Genomic DNA, 24,661 nt, shown 5'->3' on the forward strand with positions numbered 1-24,661 from the left:
CCAGTTTAGTTCTCTGTTTTCATTTCTATATTCAACTCTCAATAAGGTTTGGTGCAGAATGGTGTTGGTGACCTAAAGTGAAATACTTTGAAATCAAAGTAATGAAGGGTTTTTCCTCTTTAACATTTTCAGTCATCTTATTGATCCAACATTGCATAAATTAAGAGTTCCTCTTAGGTGAATTTTCCAGAAAACTAAAATAGTAAAATTTGAAGCAGTTGCCCATTGCAAATTCAGCATTCATAATAAGCACAGAATGCTTTACCAGGGGAAAATAAGCCTTCTAATTTAAGGACTATTAAAAAAGGAAAATAAATTCTTGATACCTTTTAGTTCATCACTTCTGCTCATTTTTGGCATAAAAATGAGCTCTTAGAGCCTGGACATTCTTCCTCAGGAAGAAAGTAGATGGTGTTGGTTGGGCATTGGATTGCATCCTCCTGCATAAGGATCTGATACTGCTGTGTCCTCATTTTCAGCTGCTAGCTGTGCTCTTTAAGGAGAAGTCATGAGTTGTCACCTTGGGCTCAGCAAGATGAATACCACAACATTCCTGCCCACAACCAGTGCCAGGAGCTCTCACCTTTGGTCCCCAAAGAATCAAAACAGCCCTGAATTTTTAATGTCCTTTCCATAAATTCTGTAGATCAGAAGAGTGGAGATGAGTCTTCTCATTGACCAATTTCCTCCTATGATATTCTGCTATTGGTCGTACAAGGTCATTTTAGTTAGGCAAGTAAGTTCAGAAAGAGAATACATCAAGATATCCCTTTGGCTAGATTGCTAAAACCAGATATATATATATATATATATATATATATATATATATATATATATAAAACAAAAAATATATATAACAAAAAATCTGTACTATCATACTTAAATCTGTATGACTTTTACTTCTTTCTAGAGAAGAAAGGAGTAGGATCTTTTGTTGGCCAACCCTTGTAGTAGGGATAATGATAATTTTACATTATTATTCTTTTTTAAAAAACATGAACAGAACTTTTAGAATTGTTTTCATGTATCTCTGAATGCAGTGATTACAATGACAACAAAACCTCACTAATTTAGAATAATGATGTGAGAGTATAGGAGTACATCGGACATTGAGAATCCAATCATGGAAAATTTTTAAAGAAGAGCACATTTTTGTCAACGAGAATATGTACTAGACAGGAAGATATAACTATGTTAGTAGGTGAATTAAAGCAAGTTGAATTAATTTAAACACTCTTCACACTGGACCAAAAAGACAAAAGTCATTTAACATATGAGAATTCAGTATATCTTTTTAGTGGTCAATTCAACAAATCTGGAGGCACATTCTTTTTTTTTTTTTTTTAAAGATTCATTTATTTATGCATACAAGATCTGGGGTATAGGCCAGATGCACGGCAGGGTGAGAGGATTCACCAGAGACAGAGCGGGGAACAGAACAGGCAGACTGACGAAACACACTGCTGAGGGGAGCAGTGGGTGAGACGGGGGAGGTCTGCCTCGCCATGTGGGATTCTTGCCTCCGCACTGCAGAGGCTGCATGGAGGCACATTCTTGAAGAAATTCATTTCAAGAGCTTTTGGTTTGATACAGCTACTGATTTTAGACTAGGTATTGTTTTTCTGAACTTGTCTGTCTCATCAGTGAAACCCCAGTAAGGTTTTCCAGGAATATATTATTGTTGCTTCAGTAATAGATAAAATGGACAGACAATGGGTTAGAGAATTAAATTTTTCTCTCCCCATTTAGAAACATGTTTATTATGAGCATTGTTTCATATGCTGTTTATTTACTTCATCACCAACTTCAATCCAATGTAATTTTTTTTCTCTCCATCAAAATTGTTCTTGGAAACAGGGGAAGTAGAGATTAACAAGCATTTCTTCCAAGAAGGCATGCAGGTGGCCAAAAGACACATGAAAAAATGTTCATCATCATTTATCATCAAGGAAATGCAAATCAAACCCACATGAAATATGACCTCACACCTGTGAGAATGGTCCAGATTGAAAAGACCAGAAAGAAATGGTGAAGATGTAGAGAAAAGGGAACTCTCCTACATTGCTGGTGGGAATAAAGGCTGGTGCATCCTTATGGAAATCAGTGTGGTGGTGTCTCAAAAGATTAAAAATGGATCTGCCTTATAACCCAGTAATTCCACTCCTAGGCATCTATCTGAAAAATTCAATAATACTAATTTGAATGGAGACTTGCACTCCACGTTTACTACAGCACTATTTACAATCACCAAACTATGGAAACAACCCTTTCTCTCCTACTAGACTGTTTTCATTTCAGGGCAGGGATTATCATTGTTTCCTGACTTAGTATTTTGCTTAACCCACTTCACAACTATTCATTGTTTACTAAGTGAATCAACTATTTGATGAAGTTCAAATGTATATTCATTATCTGTACATTATGTTGTGACATGTCTCAGATCTATTGTTTTGATGCTGTGCTAATCATTAAACTTGTTCTTTAAGTCCCATTGCCTATCATTTACATGGGATTCAAAGTAAGCTTAGAGTTTAGGAAGCATCCACCCCCACCACAGTTTGCCTTTGCAGAAACGATCTGAAATGCCGGTGTTTGGAATCTTCACTGTGTTAGGAAGAAGTTGGTGTTACAACCATAATTCTCATTGCAAAACAAAATAGAAGCAAAAACTTAACTTTCACAACTTAGCTGACTTCTCCTTTTTGATCAGTTTGAAGGGTTTTTGTTCTCTTTAATACAAGTGTTTTCTGCTTGTGTATAGCAAAGACATAATCTAATCTCCAAGGTTTATTTGCCAAAAGAGTCACTGGATGTGGAAAGGAGCAATGGTTTGAATTTTTATTAATTTGGGATACAAGTTCATTGGAGAAATAATGTGCAGATATCTCATAAAACCTTTTCAAAATAAAAGTGTAAGTAAGGGAAAGTTAATAGACATTTTCCAACCTGCAAACTTACCAAATTTAGTTAGTAAACCAGTTTCAAAGTAAATCTTCTCTGAGTCACTGAGTGCCTTCCTTCTTGAGAGAACCACAGAAACCCTCAACTATTTTACAAAATTTGAGAATACTAGAGGATATCAGCGCTTCACACCACAATGTGTTTGACCAGCAATTTGCTTCACAGAGGGCAAAAGGTCTTACTCTGTTGGGCTTCCTGGTGGCTTAGGGGTTAAGTCTCAGTGCTATCACCCTAAGGGCCAAAGAGGCCTGAGTTTGATCCCCACGCCAGGAAGCTAACCCGCATGGTGCAGCAGAACTCTTCTGTCTTGCCTACTGCTCCCCTCAGCAGTATATTTCAGGAGATCCACCTGCACTGCTCCCCACTCTGTCCCTGGTGAATCCTCTTATCCCCCACACCTCTGGCCTGTACCCCAGTTCTTCTACATAAAAATAAAATCTTAAAAAAGTCTTTATTTTCCAATATACTATTTCAAGGTAACTATAGGGATAATGTTCCACAAATGCAAGGAAATAAAACCATTCACACTCCTTAAAGACATCCTTTACTGTTTTGGGTTAACAATAATACCAAGTTACCAGTCTTTGTGGTGGCAGAATGATTCACAGAAGTCTGAGACCTAAATAAATAAATAAATAAATAAATAAATAAATAAATAAATAAATAAATAAAACTTCTACAATAAAAGAAGGGTATAGACCAACATGTTTCCCGGGGAATTGGACACTGTAGGCTCGCTCATTTTTGGATTTAATTGAGCTATTTTTCAATAGCTGGTATTTAGTTTGCCTTATTTATATTTAATGCAGCGGTAAGTAGGAAGACTGTGAATTGGGTCTTTGGGCTAATCATGCTGACGTGTTCACGATAAAACTCAGGAGCTTTGCATAGCAGAGTTCTGCGGTCAGGTCGCCACTGGGTTATTGGCTTTCTAAGGTGGAGGATGGGCTGTGTCACTATCCGTGCTTCCAGATAAGGAAAAGAAAATTGCACCTAGAGGCAAAAGAAAGAGTCGAGAGTAATTTGCAGTGAAGGAGCAAAATGAAATCCTGCAGGAGGTCAAGTTTGTTTTCGCCAGGAGGTGTCACTATTGTCAACACACATTACCTGAGATGGACGGAAGAGGCGGTGGCCAGCATGATCTGAGAGCAGAAGACAATTTTTCTGAATTTCCTCTTCCTTCCCTCCATCCTGAAATTTATATCCTTTATCTCTTTTCCATGTAATGGGCTTGCTAAAATGCTGCTACTGTCATCGGAAGGAAAAATAAAATTCGTGATGGGGAAAGAGTGGAGCAGAATTCATGTAGATTTTGAGTCACCAACTCAGATGCACTGTAAGTTTTTTTCCCTTTTAGTCATGACTTAATGGTCCTAAACTAGTATAATTTTAAAGTCATATGGTGTGGGAACTGATTGCATCTTTCTATTCTTGCACAACTCAATAAAATTCCTTCAGATGGTACATAATAGGTTGAATGGATAGTCTTCTGAGTTCATGCTCTATGTTACTTAGGTATTTAAAAATGGCATTGGAAACTTCTGAGTCATTTTTATTTTTGCTCAGACTTCATAGTCAGGCAGTTTGGGTGGAGACTCTGGCTCGATTGCTATCCATCTATGTAATCCTCTTTGGAAAGTTATTTACTCTATCAAAACCTCAGTTTGCTAATACACAAGGTGAGCATAATAGTGCTACTTATTCTCATAGTGATAATGGGTGTGTTAAGTGACAATAAATGAGATGCTATGTGCAAAGCACTTCACACAGTGATGACATACAGCCAGAGTTCAGTAAGGGTTAATTTTATTATTAACTATTAATATTGACACCTGGGCAGTCAACTTGTCATAACAGAGTTTGAGCATCCATCCTCCTACATTTCGAGCATCCCTCACTTGCCTGGCAGCTCACCCCAAAGGATTTAGAAAAGAACTTGTTCCCTTATTTTTCTTCACATCCCCATACCTGGCCTTGTTTCCTATTTGGTGGATGTTTTGCAAAATTTATTGATGATGCTTCCTGAGCAATTACCCTTTGTGGAAGATGTTTGCCTTTTGTCTCCTCTCTGCAGATCTGAGCTTCTCCCTTCTTTTAAGCTCCAGATCAACTTCTACCTTTCGTGTGTCAACCTCTTCATCTTTCTTTGACTGAATTTCTGTAGTACTCAGAGTATATCTCACAAGCTTGATTACTATCATTTCTGTTTTTTTTTTTTCTCTAGTAGTGTTCAGTGTGTAAACCCTACTTGCTCAAATTGCTTTTTTGTTTCTTAAGGGTCAGAAGGACTTTTGTGTCTTCCTTGTTTTTCCTTATCATACCAGCTTAGTTCTGAAGATATGGGAGTATTGGACACATTTTTGTCACTGGCTGATTATTGAGAGTTCAGAATGTCAAAGAAACAGTTGAGATACAAGTAAGTCATTTTGTGACTCTAAGTACGATCAAGGAGTTCAGTGGGAAACTGTGATTGAAGGTTGAAAGAGAGGACTAAGCATATCAGAGGGACCTGGTCTGGCAGTTTAAGCCTGGGAAAAAAACAAGTGCTTGGCTGGAGCTGCCACTGATGGGTGAAGTCAGTGTGTATGAAAGAGACAGTCAGTTCTCTAGGAAGCAGAGATGGAGACCCTCACTATCTGGGTCTTGATTCTATCACTACTGATTGCTCTTGAGAAAACAACATAACCTCTTTGGGCCCATGTTTATTTGATGGAGAATGAAAAGCTTGCATTAACTATTGATCTGATGTTCCAACTGGTTCTAAAACTGTATGTTTGGGAGGTAGGTGAGAAAGAAATAAACAGTTTTAGATAACATAGGGTGGGCAAATTCCTGGGACTCTGTCTGTTCTTTTATTCCCACACCAAAAATAAAAGAAATAATGTGGGATGAAGCACTAATCCTGCTTTGTCATTGACTTATTGTGTCACTCATGCATGCATCCAACAAATGTTGATGGAATCTTATGTGGAAGGCATGGGGTTAGCGCTGGTGATGAAATGATGATGAAATTTATAAGTCCCTGCTTCTTACATTCATAATCCAGTAGGGGTGGAGGGAGCGGAAACAGGCAAAGAAATGTAATATTAGCAGCCACCATGATGTGTGCTGGGAAGTACATGTGAATGGTGGGTGAAGGGATCCAACTTTGACTGGGAAGGCTTGTGGGTGGAAATCATCTAGGTGAATGGCAGGTTGAAGAAAAGGGCATGTGTGAAGATGCTTTGGTGGCAGAGAGAATGCCACACTTGGAAAATGGAAGAACAGTGCAGTTAGAGCTTTGAGAATTGAAGAGGGTGACGCAGACAATGTTGTGGGAAGGGGATGCAGTGGGGGGCCTTGTCAAACGTGGTAAAAACATGGTTCTTTATTTTTATTAAAATTTTTTTTCAGGGCCTCCCCCAGTGGTGCAGCAGTTGAGCGCTGCGTTGCAAAGCTACCCACAGCCTCTGCAGCGCCCGTTCGATCCCCGGCCACCTGGCGAGGGTCCCACATGGCACGCAGACCTCTCCTGCCACCCGCTGCTCCCCTCAGCAGTGTACTTCGACAGTCTGCCTGTTCTGCTCCCCGCTCTGGCTCTGGTGAATTCTCTCACCTTCCCACGCTTCTGACTATATCCAGTACTTGTATAAATAAATAAATAAATCTTTAAAAAAAATTTTTTTAATATCTGTAAAATTGTAACTTAAAGAAATTTGACCTTATAAGTGCTTTGGCAGTGTAGAATTTCCCCCCCTTTGGTATACTCACAATAGCACTCCCACCACCAAAATACCCATAGTCCTTCACCATAGTCCAAAATACCCATAGTCCTTCACCATAGTCCTTTATTTCTTCCCTGCTTTCTCACCCTCCTCACTCCCTCTCTGCCTCCAGATGTCTCAGATCCAGTGTCAGCTCTCAAAGGTTGGTTTTCATGTTTGTCTTTTTCTGACCCATTGTTTGGTTTCTCTATATTCTACATGTAAGTGACACCATCCAGCATTTATCTTTCTCCTGGCTTATTTTGCTTCCAGCTCATCCATGTTGCTGCAAGTGGCATCATTTCCCTTTTTTTTTTTTTTAATAATAATATCATGTCACAAGAGAGAGAGTATAGGGGCGATCAGAATGGCAGTTAAGTGGATTTAGGGGGCTGGATTGGGTGCAAGTCAGATTAGTTGGGAGAAATCCAGGTGAGAGACAGAGCTTGGTCTAGGGAGTTCATGCTGGAACCAATGACAGAGAGCTTTCAAGACCTCAGTTTCCTTGTCCCAAGGGGGAGAGTCGAACTAAAAAAGAGGATATTTTCTGGTGATTTCTTTCTTTTTTTTTTTTTAAGATTTATTTATTTATACAAGCACTGGGTATAATCAGAAGCGTGGGAGGGTGAGAGAATTCACCAGAGCCAGAGTGGGGAGCAGAACAGACAGACTGATGAAGTACACTGCTGAGGGGAGCAGCGGGCAGCAGGAGAGGTCTGCGCGCCATGTGGGACCCTCGCCTGGTGGCCAGGGATCGAACAGGTGCTGCAGAGGCTGTGGGCAGCTTTGCAACCCAGCACTCAACCGCTGCGCCACCAGGGAGGCCCCTTTCTGGCGATTTCTGTGGTTCAGTGGAAGGGTGATAATTTGGAGAACAATGTGTTGCTATGTGGCCACATGGCTGGTGTGTAGACATGCTTGCTCTCATTCTGCCTTTGGGTGAAGGCTTTTCCTGAATTTAGGGGTTCTTAGAACCCCTCAGATGAGATACTCATTGCATTAGAGCTTCAGGCAAACCCAAACTTATTTGCAGAAATTCTGACAACTGGCTGTACTTGTTTTAAACTTTTAATACAATTTCAACATAGAGTGAAATATTATTTAAATTTTCCTCCCACTTAAAACTCTCTTTTTACATTTTTATTTTTTTAATTTATTATATATATATTTTAAGATTTATTTATTTATTTATACAAGCACTGGGTACAGTCAGAAGCATGGGAGGGTGAGAGAATTCACCAGAGCCAGAGCGGGGAGCAGAGCAGGCAGAAGGACCGAAGTACACTGCTGAGGGGAGCAGCGGGCTGCAGGAGAGGTCTGCGCCCCATATGGGACCCTCCTCCGGCAGCCGGGTATTGAACCGGCGCTGCAGAGGCTGCAGGTAGCTTCGCAGCCCAGCACTCAACTGCTGCGCTACGAGGGGAGGCCCTCTTTTTACATTTTAAAATCCAAATAGGATATATTGACAAAACAGTTTCATTGGCTAGCTTCAATTTTCTCTCTACTAGAAGAAATAACAAGGAGATGTCGGAAACACTTTCCCCCAGGAAGCATAAATCCCATGAAAAGCTCAAGAAGGAAGCTTCTTGGTATAACATGACGGAAGGCTTCTTGGTATAACAAAAAGAGCAACAATGAATTGTCAATTATAAAGTCTTTCATTTGCCTAGAATTATAGATGTCCATTTTGGAAAATTTTTGAAAATATAGAAAACTTTTAAAAAAGAAAATGAAGAGCACTCATAATCCCTTTAACTAGAGATAAATACTTTAATATTTTCATTTATTTATGATCCATTCTTTCCTACCAATATTTGAGGTATCTAGACAGATGCATCCTTCTCTGGACCCTGTATGGTGATGTAACACTTAGGAATATGCACATGGAGGTTAGACTGGCTACATTCACATTTACTAGCTCTTGGATAAGTTTAGGAATTTTAAAAAAACAATTTATTTCTTTATATAAGAACCGGGGTACCGACAGATGTGTGGGAGGGTGAGAGGATTCACCAGAGACAGAGTGGGGAACAGAACAGGCAGACTGACTGAAGTACACTGCTGAGGGGAGCAGCGGGCATGACAGGAGAGGTCTGCTGCACCATGTGGGTCTCTCCCTGGCCAGCCAGGAGAGGCTGCAGAGGCTGCAAACAGCTTCACAGTGCAGCACTCAACTGCCTGCGCCACCTGGGAGGCCCTTAGGAATTTTTATTTTCCCAAACCTCTGTTTTCTCACTTGTAGAATGGGCCTGATGATAATGCCAACACCTCTGGCACTGTAAGAAGGAAAGGAGGTAAAGTATGGGGCGTCTTTACTGTGTGAGATATTAATTTGCATGAGGGAATTGTGGTTATTTTTGTTATGCCATTTTACTTTACAGTTTCTGTTATTTCAGATTTCTTCCTTTTTCCTTTGTTCTGTGTCACTTTCCTTTCTCCTTGGAAGATATACATTCTATTTTTATTTCTAGTGGTTATCTTTGAGTTTTATTTTAAAACATTGCCCAGTCTATATTTCTCCAGAGTCAAGAATGAAATGTTATTTTTTGACTTTCCTCTACCATAAAAATAGTGGGCTGCCTAAAGAGGAAAATCCACTGAATATAGGGGATCCCACAGATACCAAGTTCGTTACCTAGATATGTTCCCTCATTTATCATGAGTAGAACACATTCCACTGCAAAATAAGAAGACTAAGGCTGAGAGAGACTAAGTCACTTGTCCCTGGCTGCTCAAATTTAAGCTTTGGAGCTAGGGTTCGGTTCAAACCTAATTCTTTCTAGATCTCAGCTTGGTTTCGAAGACCTAGAAAGAAAGCTTATTTATTTATTTCCTCATTATGTAATGAGCATTGATTTTCTATTTGGATACTATCAGGGACAAAGGGCCACCATCTTGAGCAGCTCTATAAGAGTTTTTCTTCTACCAAATTGGAATTTTACCCTTCTAACTTCCCTCACCCCTTACCCCGCCCTGGGTTTGACTCCATTTCCTGTAACACTAATGTTTTGAATAGTCAACCAAATGTTTCTCCATCCTTATTATGTGCTCAGATTCCAAGCAAATGTCATGGGGATATAAAGCATGATCTTTGCCCTGAAGTAGGCTTTTGGTGAAGTAAGATCAAATTATAGAAAGCAGTAAGAGAATAACATGAACCTATAAAGAATTAGGATAAAAATATAGTGAACGAATTATCAGCTTATGAAAATTCAACCAAAGGAGAGGAAAGCAGGGGGGTACAATTTCCATTTAAGGTTTATCTCTACTCGATCTCTTTCTCCATCTGAACGGTATAATTATAATGGAGAATTGGGGATTCAAAGTGCATTATTAGCACTAAATGGTAATGCAATAGCAAAAGAAACTTCTGCAGGGGTCCTTGGATGTTTGATGTAAATGTAAAACAGATTCCACTAAAATAATAAATGTCAAATATAAAATCCATTGTTTCCAATTACTGCCACTTCACAGACTTTAACTACCTAATTTAGCCAAAGCATGAGGGGAAAATATTTTGTGCTTGAAAATGTAAATTAAAACATTTTCCAATGCAGCAACAATGCCGTGTTATTGAGCTTGGCAGACCCCTGCTCCATCGCCTATGGTCCATTACCCTGGCCCTGAGCCTTGGAGCTTATCGGAGCTGCAAGACGTTCCTTGCTTCAGACTCTGCCTCGTCGATAAGGGTTATCACTTTGCTAGATGTAGAAGTCTCATCTGGTGAAAGGTGCCAACTTGGGGATTTTATCAGAAACTCATGATGAGGTAAGGGCATGCTGTGGGTTTTTTCAGAGTGTTATTTTGTTTTCTACTGAAGAATTTGGGATACCTCATTTCCATGAGCCTTTTTGAATGTCCTAGGAGTAAAGACATAAATCTGCTTATTCAACATCCTTATTATGTAAGTTTCCAGTTCTTCAGGTTGTTGTCCAGCTCAGACAACAGTCACGCTGACCATCCTCCAGGGAGTTTATTTTAAGGAGATTAGAATAGGGTTAGCTTGAAGACAGGTTGTATTTTGTATATTGCCCTTGCAGGTTAGGGGTTCTGTGTGACTCATGACTTCCTGCTGCACATACCCCTTCTTCCTCGGTACTGATCAGCTTCCTGTTTTTTCTCTGGTTCGGTTTGCACATGATGGCCTGCACAGGCTGAGAACTTGCCTTGATCTTGGAGTCGGCCTGATCATGCTCGCCCCACTTCCATGACACTGATGATATGTCAGCCATCATTCCAAGTACTTTTCATGTTATTTACTCTCTGAATCCTTACACTGACCACACAAGGAAGATTCTATTATCATCTCCATTTTGCAAATGAAGACACTGAGGTGCAGAGAGGTCAAGTTCCTTGTCCAAGATCATACAGGCAGAAACTGACAGAGTTGGTATATGGATCCAGACCATCTGGATCCAATTTTTACCCCCTACTATAGGGTAATCTGCCTCCTGATGGTATTCTTTCAATTTTAACTTGCATTTGGCATTGCTTCATTCTCCTAGCATTTCTAGGTTCACATTTTGAAATAGACTGGATGTTTGTATCTCTACCTCCCCCTTTTATATCGAAATTCTAACCCTCAAGTGAATGGTATTAGGAGGTAGGGTCTTTGGGATGTGATTAGGACATAAAGGTAGAGTTTTTATGATGGAATTAATATTTTTTGTTGAAGAGACATCTTTCTCATTTGCATCTTGTTTCAGTGAGAAGACAGTTTTATCAGACACTGAATTTGCCAATGACATGATCTTGGGCTTCCCACACTCTAGACTGTTAAAAAAAAAAATTGCTGTTTATAAGCCCCATAGTGTATATTATTTTTGTTAGAGCAACCTGAATGGACAAAGACTGTTTCCCAAGGGAAAGAGCCGGATGGCCCAGCACTTCATTCTGTGACTAATTGCATCATAACTTGCAGCTGGTGAAGGGATCATGCGGTTTGCAATGCAGCTACCTTAACTTTCCTTGTTAAAGGGGTTGAGAGAGGACAAGGTTCCCCAGATCAGGCAGTAGAGGAAAGGACCCTCTTGGCTAACCTCCTATCTCCATTAACAGAATTTTAATAGGTGGGATTAGAATATTTATGTACATATCCATAGACTTGTCTTTTATGTCACTGGATCTGTTAGCTTGAATGTCTACCTGTCCAGCCTTTGAAATGTTCTTCCACATTATTGTTATGTGGTTGAGATGAGGGGATATGCCTGCTGGTTTGTTTAATTTGCTCCCTGTGGAGCCCAACTAGCCCACTGCATTAGCACATCAAGTACTACCTGCTCACAGGTGATGTGTATAGAACAGGAATAAAAGAGTGTCTCTCCCATAAGGAATTTATCATCTCCTTGAGGAGAAAAGTCATGCAGAGGAACACATCACAAACCAAAGCCCTGTTGATGAAAGGCAAATTTCACCAATATTGATCAACTATCAAACTAGGTGTTTATGCAAATGATCCCTCATTTGGTGTTTACAATCACCCTGCGAGAGATGTGCTTATGTCCATTTTTCAGATAAAGGAACCAGGAGATGGAGATATCAAGTTCTCTGAAACACAACTGACAGGCAGCAGGCCCAGACCTCAACTGCAGGTCAACCTGACTTGCTAGTAATGATGTCTTGCTTGCCTTAATGATCCCTCAAAATCTTCTGTTTCAAGGGGCCCACTGCAGCCAGAATGAGTCTCATGGATCTTCTTGTTATGTACCTGCCTCTGAGAGTCATCCAAAGGTGGAACTGGTTAAGCACGGCTCATTTCTGAGGACAGTGAAATTTAGCTGAGAATTTGCTATAACAAAATTACGAAAACTTTTGCCATAGCTCTTGCTTTGTTTTATGATAACAGCAGCAGGACTGGGTGGAGTTGAGTTCTCCCAGGTGGAGTTCAAGTTTGTGCTAAGTGAATTCTGGTTGGACACAGAATCTAGAGGAGAATGAATCCTGCTGAATTCAACTTGCTCTGCTTCTCTTTTGTCTAAGTGCTAAATGTGAATTTGGAGATACCTTGGGTTTGTGTGATCCCTCCTCTGGTATTTTGCCCAGTGAACAAGAGTTTGGATTTCCAAGACAGACTTCCAGCTCTGGTCTTGGAGCTGGTCCTTGCCAGCTATAGATTATGAGGCCAGTAACATCATATCCAGAAACTTCATGTGCTGATGTGTTTGAGAGATGGTGTCCATTATCATTGTTATTTCTTTCTCTTGTCTTCTAGGCCTTAGGTCCTAGGAAAGCATTTTTATTTAGTTATTTAGTTATTTATTTTAAGTACCTTTTTTTTTTAAAGATTTATTTATTTATACAAGCACTGGGTGAGAGAATTCACCAGAGCCAGAGCGAGGAACAGAACAGGCAGAGGACCGAAGTACATTGCTGAGGGGAGCAGTGGGCGTGGCAGGAGAGGTCTGCATGCCATGTGGAACCCTCACCAGTGGCTGGGGATCGAACTGGAGCTGCAGAGACTGCCGGCAGCTTCACAGCCCAGCGCTCAACCACTGCGCCACCAGGGGAGGCCCTATTTATTATTTTTTTAAAGATTTATTTATTCATGCACACAAGAGCTGGGGTACAGGCCAGAGATACAGGGGGTGAGAGGATCCACCAGAGACAGAGTGGGGGAACAGAACAGGCAGACTGACTGAAATACATTGCTGAGGGGAGCAGCGGGCAAGACAGGAGAGGTCTGCTGCACCATGTGGGTCACCTCCCTGGCCAGGGATCGAACTCGTGCTGCAGTGGCTGCAGATAGCTTCATAGTGCAGTGCTTAACCCCTTGCACCAGCAGGGAGGCCCAGAAAGAATTTTTTTTTTAATTTTTTTTTTAATAGAGGCATGTTTTATTTATTTATTTGTTTGTTTGTTTGTTTTGTTTATACAAGCACTGGGTACAGTCAGAAGCACGGGAGGGTGAGAGAATTCACCAGAGTCAGAGCGGGGAGCAGAGCAGGCAGAAGGACTGAAGTACACTGCTGAGGGGAGCAGCGGGCGGCAGGAGAGGTCTGCGCGCCATGTGGGACCCTCCTCCGGTGGCTGGGGAGCAGCCGGGGATTGAACCGGCGCTGCGGAGACTGCGGTCAGCTTCGCTCAACCGCTGCGCCACAGGGAAGGCCCCCAGAAAGAATTTTTAAAGTGAGTTTTTCTAATATTGGACTGAATTGAGCTACTTTTTCTTTACTTCCCCCTATTTTTGAAAAATAAAATTTAATTCTCATTGGAAGTTTGGTTGATGTGATCTCTTGGCTGGAGAGAAACTGTCTTTAGGTCCATGGGATGAAATGACAAATGCAAGCAATGATGTCATGTCACCAAGGGATCATCCTAAACATGTGGACCTGAAAGTTGAGTTGGTCTTAGTTAAGAGAGGTGGGTGAGAGCTTGGGGGGATAGTGTCTCAGGTAGTGGAAAGAGCCTTCATAAACGGCGAGAGGTAAGAGAACACACTGGATTGTCAGAAAATTGTTCAGTGTATCTAGAGCCAAGAGGCAGCGACAGAATAGTGATGAGTGAACTAGATAGTTGGAGAGATACTCAATCATAAAGAACATTCTTGAAAGCATACCAAAGTTTTGACTTGAATTTTATATTGAGGTTTCCCTGAAGGATTGTAAAGCAAGAAAGACACAGAATCAGATTTGCATTTTAGAAAGATCACCCGCTCCATAGTTCTCAATGGGGCTGCTATTGGCATTTTGGATGGAACAATTCTCTGTTGTAGATATCATCCCAGCTGGGGTTGACAGATTAATGGTACCTCAAAGATGTTTATGATCTAATTCCTGGAATCTGTGAACATATTACATTACATGGCAAAAAGGACCTTGCAGACCAGATTAAAGCGAATGACCTTAATATAGGGAGATAATCATGGATTGTCTACACGGGTGGGCCCAATCTAATCACATAGGCCCCTTAGCATGGAAGAGAATTGTAGAAAAATCAGAGAAAGATGTGACAGAAGAGAAGGCAGGAGACAAGAGATGTGAGGATTCAACGCAGTATTACCTGCTTTGAAGATGAAGGGGGTCATGAGGCAAGAAAAATGAAGACTTTAGAAGCTGAGAACTGGCAAGGAACTGGGACCCCAGTCTTAACAATTCCAGGGAACTGAACTCTGCCAACAACCTGTCTGAGCTTGGAGGGGGGTGCCGCCCCCAGGGCTCCATAAAGAACACAGTCCTGCTCAAACTTTGACTTTAGCCCAACAAGAACTTTATCAGACTTCTGACTTTCAGAGCTATGAGATAATAAATTGTGTTGCTTTAAGCTGCTGTCTGCAGTGCTTTGCTGCCACAGTAATCGAAGGTGAGTGCACTAGGGATCCAGGTCTCTGGTTCCTGCTACCTTAATGCCAGCCTGACCCCCATCCCCCCCGCAACTTGTGAAACCCCCAAAGACTCTCATCCATTTCCAAATGTCTGCTTCTTCTTAGGGGTGGGCATGGGGGAGAGGCAGTTTACCCCTGGTTGTGCACCACTGTTATGGGGAATTATGGAAAGGAAAAAGGGAAAAAGAATGGGTAGAAAGAAGTCATGAGTCAAGAAATCTGGGAGACCCTAGAAGCTGAGAGTTACCCCTACTGATAACCAACAAGGAAACTAGAACCTCAGTCCTGCAGAAGGCAGAGGAACTGGTTAGGAGGTCATTGTGATATTAAGCCGAGTAATGAAATGGCCTGAAGGAAATGGTGGGGACAGTCATGGAGACAGGGAAGGGGGTGCAGTGGAGAGATAATAAGGGGGTAGAATCACCATGGTGGTTTGACGAGTGTTGGAGGAGAGCGACCTCTTGATCGCCTCTGTCTCTGTCCTCTCCTGCCACCGCCTCCCTACACCCCCACCATCACCATACACCTCTCAAAGTGAACAACATTTTTGCAGAACCTTGACTTTCCCTCCCATGAGCAAGAGGGGGCACAGGGGACGCATTCTTGGAGCCATCAGCAATTTGTACCAGGATCTGCCCAAGAAGGGAAATGACAGCAGAGCTGTTGCAAACCCCAAAGGCGCCTTATGGCCAAAGGCACCCAGTTGGTAAAACACAGTAATTGCCTGAACAATTTTCAGCCGCTCCATGCTGCAATTGATGACAGGAAATGAGGAGAGATTTTATACTTCCCTAAAGATGCGAGTCAGGGCATCCAAATGGCTGAAATGCAATTTGAAGAAGGGTGTTTGGCTAAGCTGACTAAATTCTTGTGTACAGTTTGAAAGCATGTCACTCACTCTAGAGATTTCTTTTTTGTCCAAAAGGGCCGATGCCCCTTATTTATTCCCATGTTGCCAACTCCTTGTACTAAATCCCTTCTGTGTGAAATACTCATGGTGGTTTCTGGTTTCCTGACAACTCTGACAAGTGGCACACAGAACACACCACCCACAGCAGGCCTATTTCATACAACGAGTTTGTTCTCTCTGGAGAGATCACAGTTCAATTGCTCTTCAGGTCTGATCTGGCTTGTGGCGAGTATCCTAGTCTAGTGACTGGGGGGACCAGCACTGCATAATTAAGCACTAATCTTGGGACCAGGAACACAACAGAGCATTTCATCAGTTAGCCAAGACAAATGCAAATGTCATGGGAAACTTTTCAAGTTGGTTTTAGGTGGAAAATGAAAAGCCCCCTTGCATTTGCCTTGTCTCTGTGTTTTTGAAAACAGCCACAGAGACATGAATGAAACACTGAGTTAAAAAATAATGATTGGACATAATTTATAGGTCACTGTAGAGAATCTGATTTTTGTGTTCTTTTGTGCACAGGGATTGATGAATCTTGTCTCACAGGTTTTCTGGGCATCATTACTTTATCTGAGGTGTTCGGCCTGCAGCATTAAGACTAATTGGCAACTATGTAAATCACGTGCAAGTTTTGCCAATCGAAGTCCAATTAAAGTTGACCACACTGTCTGATCACTGGTAGAACCAAACCAGTTATGGCACTGGGTCTGATTAAGCAAAACCTGTTTCCCTTTCTGCCTCTTGATCCAAGTCTATTTAAGTGGAGTCAATTCTCTTTCTTAAAGACAAAGTTATTTAACTTTCAAATCAGTATAATAAGGTTAAGTTTCAGACTCAGTTCTAAAGTGGGAAATCCCAAGGGTTGATGTTTATGTTTGTGCTGAAGATTTATCTTGCTTCAAAGTTGTTTTCAGCTCCAAGCATCCTTCTCTGTTCACTGCCCAGGCTCTGAGAAAAAGCCAAGGACAGAAAACAGGCCTCCTTGTTAAAGAATCCTGGTGTCATTTTCCTAATGCTGACTACCTATCAGTATGTGTGATTTTATAATTAAAGCTGTTTATTTGATCTTGGATAGGCAAATTGGCTTGGGAACTGAAGGGATGTTTTATGTCAAGATGCTCAAACTTTGCTTGGCAATTATCTCCAGAATATTTAGGAATGGTGACAGCCATCTCTCCATTCTGGAATATGTTTCTGGCATTGTCAGAGCTTCAGTCCCGAGAAGGGAGGGAGATGGACTCCTGTACAAGATGAGATAGCTAATAAAACTATAGAGTTGGGGTTTTTTGTATAAAAGAAAATCCATAAGTGACAAAATATCTCACCAAGTCATTTTTCCTCCCAATGTCTTGTGTTGTGTGTGTGCTTGGCACAGGCACAAATTAAGTTTACAGATTCTGTAAAGCAATTCATCCTGCTCTGAATCTAATGCCAGTAATTTTTCAAGGAAGTCAGCAAAATGCAGCCCAAGAAGGAAAAAACTGCCATAATTTTTTTAAACTCCATTGTTTTTATTCAATCATCTACTGAGCTGTGACTAAATCATTTGCTCTTCACATTTAATTTTTAATTTTGTAGTATTCTCTCCCCCCAAATGAGGTCAAATCCTAAATCCTTGTACCCTAACATCCCAGCTGTACATCCACAGAAGAGGTTTGTTTCAGTAAAAATGATTACTGGTGTCTATAATAGAATTGTAATAACTCAATACTGTTTTATAAATTTTTGATTCACTCTGCATTTTTTATTTGACAGCTTGCCAAGTTCCAGTTTTTATCTGATCATCTTTGCATCAATAATACATGAGGCTGAGATCTTCTGAAAAGAGGATACCTTTTTTCCCCCCTCACTGAATGCTTTGCTTTTGCCAGCAAAAATATTGATTTGGATTTAATAATCTGTAGTTCTTTTGGTTTGATCACACTTAGCAGGAGACCCCGAAAAACCATGGCCACATTTCCGCCAACATGGAATCAATTGCTCCTCTCTAATAAATGCAATCATTGAACACCTGATCCATACTATTGCTTGTTATGTGTAATTGATTAAAGGTTTGACACCGTTGGATTTCAATGGCCCCAGGTTTCCCAATTCAGATCCTCTCAACCAAAAAATGACAATCCACAAAGCTGATGCCACAGAAAGGTGATGTTCCTGATTATAATTTCTCATCGCCTCCATCAGCATACATTTTGTCACAATTCGCTCTAAATGATCACCTTGGTGTTGCTACTCTTACTCTGTTCTTGCTTCCAGCTGTTTATGTTAAAGACCATGATGTGAGTGCAGTCCACCCCATCACCTGCCTCCGGGGGTGTCATGAATAATCAGTGTTAGGAACCTGGAGGGTCCTCTAACTATACCTCTTCATCCATTGCCTCATTTCCCATCTGCAAGAAGCAAAACTAAGAGGATCTTTTAAAACATAGCACTCCTGTCTCAAATAAAAGATAAAATGCTGGTAAGAGAACCACTATTCTCTCATGATGCAATGAAATCAGAATCTCCAAGGTGTGATGTGGGCATCGGTATTTTTAAAAGCTTCCCAGGCTGTTTCGATGTGCAGTCAAGGCTGAGATGTGGGTTCTAACCTCAAACTGTGCCATTCTTACATAGTTGGGTACCAGCCTCATGGGTTGGTTAGAAATGCACAAAGCTACTGAATCAGGTTGCTGCTCCTGAACTCGTTCTGCTGAATCAGAATCTGTATATTAGCAAAATCTCCCCGGGGATTTGTAGGCAGATTAGAGTTTGAAAGCATTGGCCCAAACCACTACTCTAAGAAAATCGCCAATTTAGGCAAGGCAATTACTAAATAGATTGGGAACTTTCAGTGCTTTTAAAGGAAGTGGGGTGTAGCCATAGGCTCTATTGTCAGGCAGTCCTGGGTTTGTGCCCTGGTGTTCTGCAACCATCCCAGGCCCTGTAGGTTCATTGTCAGTTCAGGCAGCTTAAAAGGGAATATTGGAGCCCTTGGCATCATCCTCGCAGGTTTTCTAATAACACACAAGGAAACAAGCCAGCAGGGAGACAGCAACTTGGTTCCCTCTGAGAATTTCTATGTGCTCTTTTCTCTCATAGCTGTTCTCTGTTGCTCTCCGCTACACTGTCCTCTGCCACCGCCTTTATATCCTCAGGCTCGGGGGGCCCGCTTATGCACGCCCACACGGTATTCCAGCTGTACATCATCAGGCATGCATACCCCAAGCCCATGCTCCCCAGCGCCTCCTGCATTCAAGGCTGCAGGTGATAGCCACAGAGGCCAGAAGTGCAAAAGCCTGAGCATCTTCATTTACCCTACACCTGCTTACCCCAGTTACTAGCCACATCTCTAGGTGAGTAGCTAAGCTTCAGTTTGCTCATTTGGATAATTGCTTGCTACATAGGATTATTGTGAAAATTAAAAAAAAAAGACCGCATGTAAAGTGCCCAAGACAATGTCAGGTGCATTGCAAGCAAGCCATATATATTAGTAGTTAATACTAATATGAACAACAAAGCTGTACTCTTTGGAGACCTGCACAGTTATGCAGATGTCTAAATGCAGATATAATTATTTTCTTATTTATCCATTTACCCTTAAAAGCCAATTGAGTCTCTCATGGAAGTCAGCCCTAATGTCTACCTTGCACTTTGAGCTCACCCTTGATCCCACTCATCATTTACAGGGCGGGCAGCATGAAGGTTAATGGGCAACTTGAAAAGGGGTGCCGAGGCTAGCTCAGTCAGCACGCCTTTCCTAGCACAGGTGTCTGGGTGACTTCAGCTTAATTTTCCTTGGAAGCCACTGTCCTCCTGTGTAAAAGACCTCACAAAGCCAGCTTCCATGTGGGGCTAACTCTGTTCACCTAAATTTGGCCTGATTTGGAAAGCCTTCTTGGCTCTTTCCCACCAAATCCAAACAGGGACGGCAAATTTTATTAAAATGACGAGGGCCCATCCTGTTCTGTGCTCTGAACCATTGAAGGGAGCCAAAAATGTCCCCTGGTGTCCATAGAAACATTGTTCTTATTTTTCAGAATTAATCCAACTGAATTTGCAAGGCCGCATCCCCTCCATCAGAGCTGCAGACGGCCAGGACAAAGAGCTGTTTTGATGTTCCCAGCTGGGAACCCTGCCCTCAGCAAATACAGTTGATATAAATAAATGGTCTCTTGCCTGCCTACATTCATGCCCATCTGTTTGGAGGGCATGGTGCCCAATCAAAAGTTGCCTAGACGCTCACCAGGGGCACTGGTGCCAAGGAACGACAATTTCATGGCAGCCTGCCTGATGCTGAGAGTGCCATCTTTTCAGTGGTGGGTTCTCATCCTGGACCAGAATGGGAGTGCTGGCACTGTGTGTTTCCTTACTGTTGATCACACCTGTTGACAAGGCAGTGCCAAAGCAGAAGAGGGAGAGAAAGGAAACTGCTGTATAGGAGCATCTTTGATCTTCTAGCGCCTGGTGAGCCTATTAAGGCAGAATCTAATTAAGCAGAGAAATCTCTGCCCATGGATGTTCGGATAGGGCCTGATATTGGCTATTCAAACTTTACTTGGCTTGGTGGCCAAGGTAGAGGGCAGGTAGCTCCCAGCTGGCCACTGCGTCTCTATTTTACATAGGAGGTATAACAGGACACTGGTCTTTGATGACACCAGGAGCCAAGTAAACCAGGGGAAATGAATCATGCTCAGACCAGCCCACTATCCCCCTGTAGCTCCCAATTTTCCACCACCCACTGGCAACTATAAGACCCAATGCATACAAGTCAAAGGATATAAAACCAAGGAACTGACTTTATTTTGTATTGGCTGAGCTTGAAAAGGAAATGAAGTCATTCAGGGGAAAGTGTGATCTGGGGACATTTTCATGCTGCTAAGATGAGTAAACTCCCTATGAATTTGTTAAACACAATTGGAAATAAGTTCAAGTAGTCAGATCACTAGGTGAGCATGCAAGGGGCCAGGAGAGAATCCTCACAGCAAAAGCAGGGATATTACGATTCCCACGCTGTGGACCCCTTAGGACTAAAACCAGTATCCTCAGCCACAAATATTGTGGGTTTCAGGAATGAGTAATCTTTATTGATGAGGAGACAGGTATGCTGCCTGGTCCAGTGGAAGGAAAACAGGAGAAATTGAGAAATCGCTGACCTAAAGAATCAAAACAACATGCTTTGTTTACAGTTAAAAGGGCATTTGTAGTTCAGAATTTGGCTTTGATCCTCAATTTGCATGGCCCTTATTTAACTTTAAATATTCTCTCAATTCAACTTTGACTAATCTTTGTGGTCAGCCTTTCTTTGTGGTCGGACTAATCTTTGCACAATAGTTGACTAACCTTTGTGGTAATCTTGTGGCAGGACATCCATCAGGATGTCCATGTGCCAATCCCTGGAAACGAGAAGGATGTTACCTAACAGGGAACTTGCAGGTGTGAATTAAATGAAGCATCTCATGAGGCAGGAGATTATCCAGGTTATCAGAGTGGGCCTGATGGAATCAGGAGGGTCCTTGTCAGAGCAGAAGGCAGAATGAGGAGGGCTGCAGAGCCTTGCATTGTGTTTTGAAAATGGAAGAAGAGGCTAAGCCAAGGAGAACAAGGGGCCACCGGAAGCTGAAAATAGCAGGGAAACCAACTCTCTTCTCAGTTTCCAGAAGATACCAGTCCTGTAGACACCTCGGTTTCAGCCCAGTAGGACTGATTTTGGAGTGTTTATGATTCCTCCAGGATTGTAAGAGAATAAATATGTTTTGTTTGGAGACACTATGTTTGTGGTGGGAAACTAATGTAATCCTTACCCTTTGTGGCAGGCTCAGGGTGGCCCAAGATGGGAGCGTTCTGGCTGCACAGAGCTGGAAGCCATATTGACCAGTCTGGTAAAACCCACTCTTGGCGGTTGCACCTCACCCCACCCACCCCAACCCATATAGCCTCTTTTTTTTTTTTCCCTCTTGAATCCAAAGACCATAATAAAATCCAATATTTTTGTTTTCTCTTTATCGGCATTGTGCAACTCTACATCAGAAAAGAACAATTCCCCATCACAACTCAGGTCCTCTCCTTAAATGTTCAATATTTGGTCTACCATGCCAAACACCACCCCAAATAGCCTACATCCAGACAGTGCCAGTTCAATCTGCAAACACCCTGTTCCTAAAGGCAAGGAGCAGTTTTAGCATCACAATTCAGTTAGATTTGATTAATATTAATATGTGCCTACTGTGCGCATGCACTAGCATTACATATTTTACAACTGGAATATCTCCCCAAGCAAGAATGGGTTAAGCAAGAGGTGAGGGATGCATGCGCAATGTAGGGACACATGCACAATGTGAAATAGCTGCTATTGTCAGAAGTTTAATCCTTCACTTATTTCTCTCAACGACTAACCTGATGCTGTAGGGACTCTGCTGTCCCAGCATGTTAGCAGCCCTTCTGTAGACGAGTCCATCATTCCATCTCAGCAGATAGATTGTTTGCTGTTTGCCTGCCTGCAATGCTCTGATCTGCAGAAAACACACACCAGAATAAGAATCAGATTTTACCTGTGGTTAAATTATGTTTGGGCCAGATTGAATCTATTTTTTTTTTTTAATTTACAGTAGGTCTCGTTTTTATTCCTTCTCAGATGCAACCTAACACACACAAAGAGTATGTCTGCACAACAAGGATAAATAATAAATTTGGGTAAATTCATGGACTCCAAAGTGACAAAGATCCTACAAAAGGAAAAAATGCTAATTTAATGGCTTTGTTTTCCCTTCAAAGAAATTAAATATATTTAAACTTTACCTTTTCTTTCCAGAAAAAGTTTGAGAAATCTGGAATCTGTGAGTTCTTCTTTTAAAAAAGTCTCTATTGAGTACAATTAAAGATTTTTTTTCCAAGTTGGTTGAACTTTTCCATGTTTACTATCAACTAGTATATTTCAACATGCTTTTCCACTAATGGACATCCAGGGAAAATTACATCCATCACTTCTTAATCTAATACTGGGACCTTACACTGCCAGGGTGTTCTTTTAACAGTGAAAGCAAATAAAAATGTTTTTCTTAGCACAGTATCTTTTACCCAATATTATTTTCACTTTATAGCTTGCAATCTGACTTAGTAATAATTCAATTTTCTATTATGATGATAGCTTCAATATTTGAATGCCTATCAGTCTGAAATGAAAGGCTCTCAGTAGAATTTAATAGACCAGAGAAGAAAATAATCAAAATGCTGTTTATTCATTCACTATCAACAAACATTTATTGAGCATTTACTTGCTCTTTTCTCCTCCCTCCTTTGTTGTTTTCTTCATCTTTCTACCCTACACAATGGGTATTGCATTGAGGAACTGATAATTCAAAGATGAAAAAACAGAGCCCCATCCTTAAGAGCTTAGAGCTTGCTGAACAGTCACAGGTGATGAAATTGCTCTGTTATGGATGCCTAAAAGAGGTTCAGTGGGGTTCAGGAGGGAGAACTCTCTGTGTATGAGGACAGGAGAACAGGCTTCACAGGGGAGGTAATGCTTAAATGGAGCTTTGAGTAGGAGTTCAACAAGTGAACAGGGTTGACATGTATTAATGTTCAATTTATGTAACAAATCACAAAAATTTAGTGTTTTAAAAAACAAGTGTATCTCTCACAGTCTCTCTGGGTCAGGAGCCCAGGAATGGAATGGCTATGTTCTCTGCTCAAGGCTGTCCAAGGCTGTACAAGAGATATCAGATGAACTGCATTCTCATCTGGAGTCTTGAGTGGGGAAGAATCCATGTTCACGCTCATTCAGACTGTTGGCAGTTTTCATTTATTTCATGTCTTTGGTGAGACTGAGAGCCACATAATTTTACTGACTATTAGATGGAGGCCATCTTATAATTCCTAGATCTGCCCATATTTTGTTGTTATGTATTCTTCTCTAACATAGTTTCTCTCTACCTTAAACCAGCAAGGAACATTGCTAGTTTTGTCTACCAAGACAGAGTCTTAGGCCTCCCTGGTGGCGCAAGTGGTTAAGCACCGTACTATGAAGCAATCTGAAGCCTGAAGCCTCTGCAGCACGAGTTCAATCCCTGGCAGGCCGGCCAGGGAGCAACCCACATGGTGCAGTAGACCTCTGCTGTCTCGCCCGCTGCTCCCCTCAGCAGTGTATTTCAGTCAGTCTGCCTGTTCTGCTCCCCACGATGTCTTTGGTGAATTCTCCCCCGCCCCACACCTCTGGCCTGTACCCCAGCTCTTGTATGCATAAATAAATAAATCTTTATTTATTTCTTATATTATTATATTCTATAAGACTGAGTCTTATAGAATGTAACACAATCATGGGTGGATATCCATTCACCTTCAATATATCCTACTAAAATCATGGGTCTCATCGGCACCAAGGGGAGGGGTTTACTCAAAGGCCTAAACATGAGGAGGAGAAACTGGGGTGAGGGGAGGGATCACTTTAGGGTCTGTCTGCCACATGGAATAATATGGACTAACGAGATGAATGGGAGAAATAGATAAGAGAGCATGTAGGGAATGATGAATGGTTTCATATGTCACAATAGAATGCAGTTCTTACAGAAGAGGGACTCAACAGGCAGGTAATAATCACTGTTATATTGCTTACTTCTTATATGTACGTCTTTATGTATATACATACATATAGATATTTAATCTTTTAATCCTTACAAAAAAGTTCATGAAGTGGATATTATCACCATTAACAGACAAAAGAACTGAGTTTAGCAAAGTCAGGTCACT

At 41.4% G+C, this 24,661-nt stretch overlaps 1 long non-coding RNA gene across 1 annotated transcript in view; it reads right to left on the reverse strand.

Moving 5' to 3' along the window:
* Positions 1–4,074: 4,074 nt before the first annotated feature.
* LOC129145939 (uncharacterized) overlaps positions 4,075–24,661 on the reverse strand; it is a 138,004-nt gene continuing 117,417 nt past the window's right edge. The window contains exons 3-4 of the long non-coding RNA XR_008552158.1: positions 22,310–22,425; positions 4,075–4,209 (exon numbers count right to left, since the gene is read on the reverse strand). This is a non-coding gene — a long non-coding RNA (uncharacterized LOC129145939). The remainder of the gene's footprint in view (positions 4,210–22,309; positions 22,426–24,661) is intronic.

This window comes from Talpa occidentalis, unplaced genomic scaffold, assembly GCF_014898055.3.
Source record: "Talpa occidentalis isolate TD23 unplaced genomic scaffold, MPIMG_talOcc4v2.1 talOcc4.16, whole genome shotgun sequence".
NCBI lineage: Eukaryota > Metazoa > Chordata > Mammalia > Eulipotyphla > Talpidae > Talpa > Talpa occidentalis.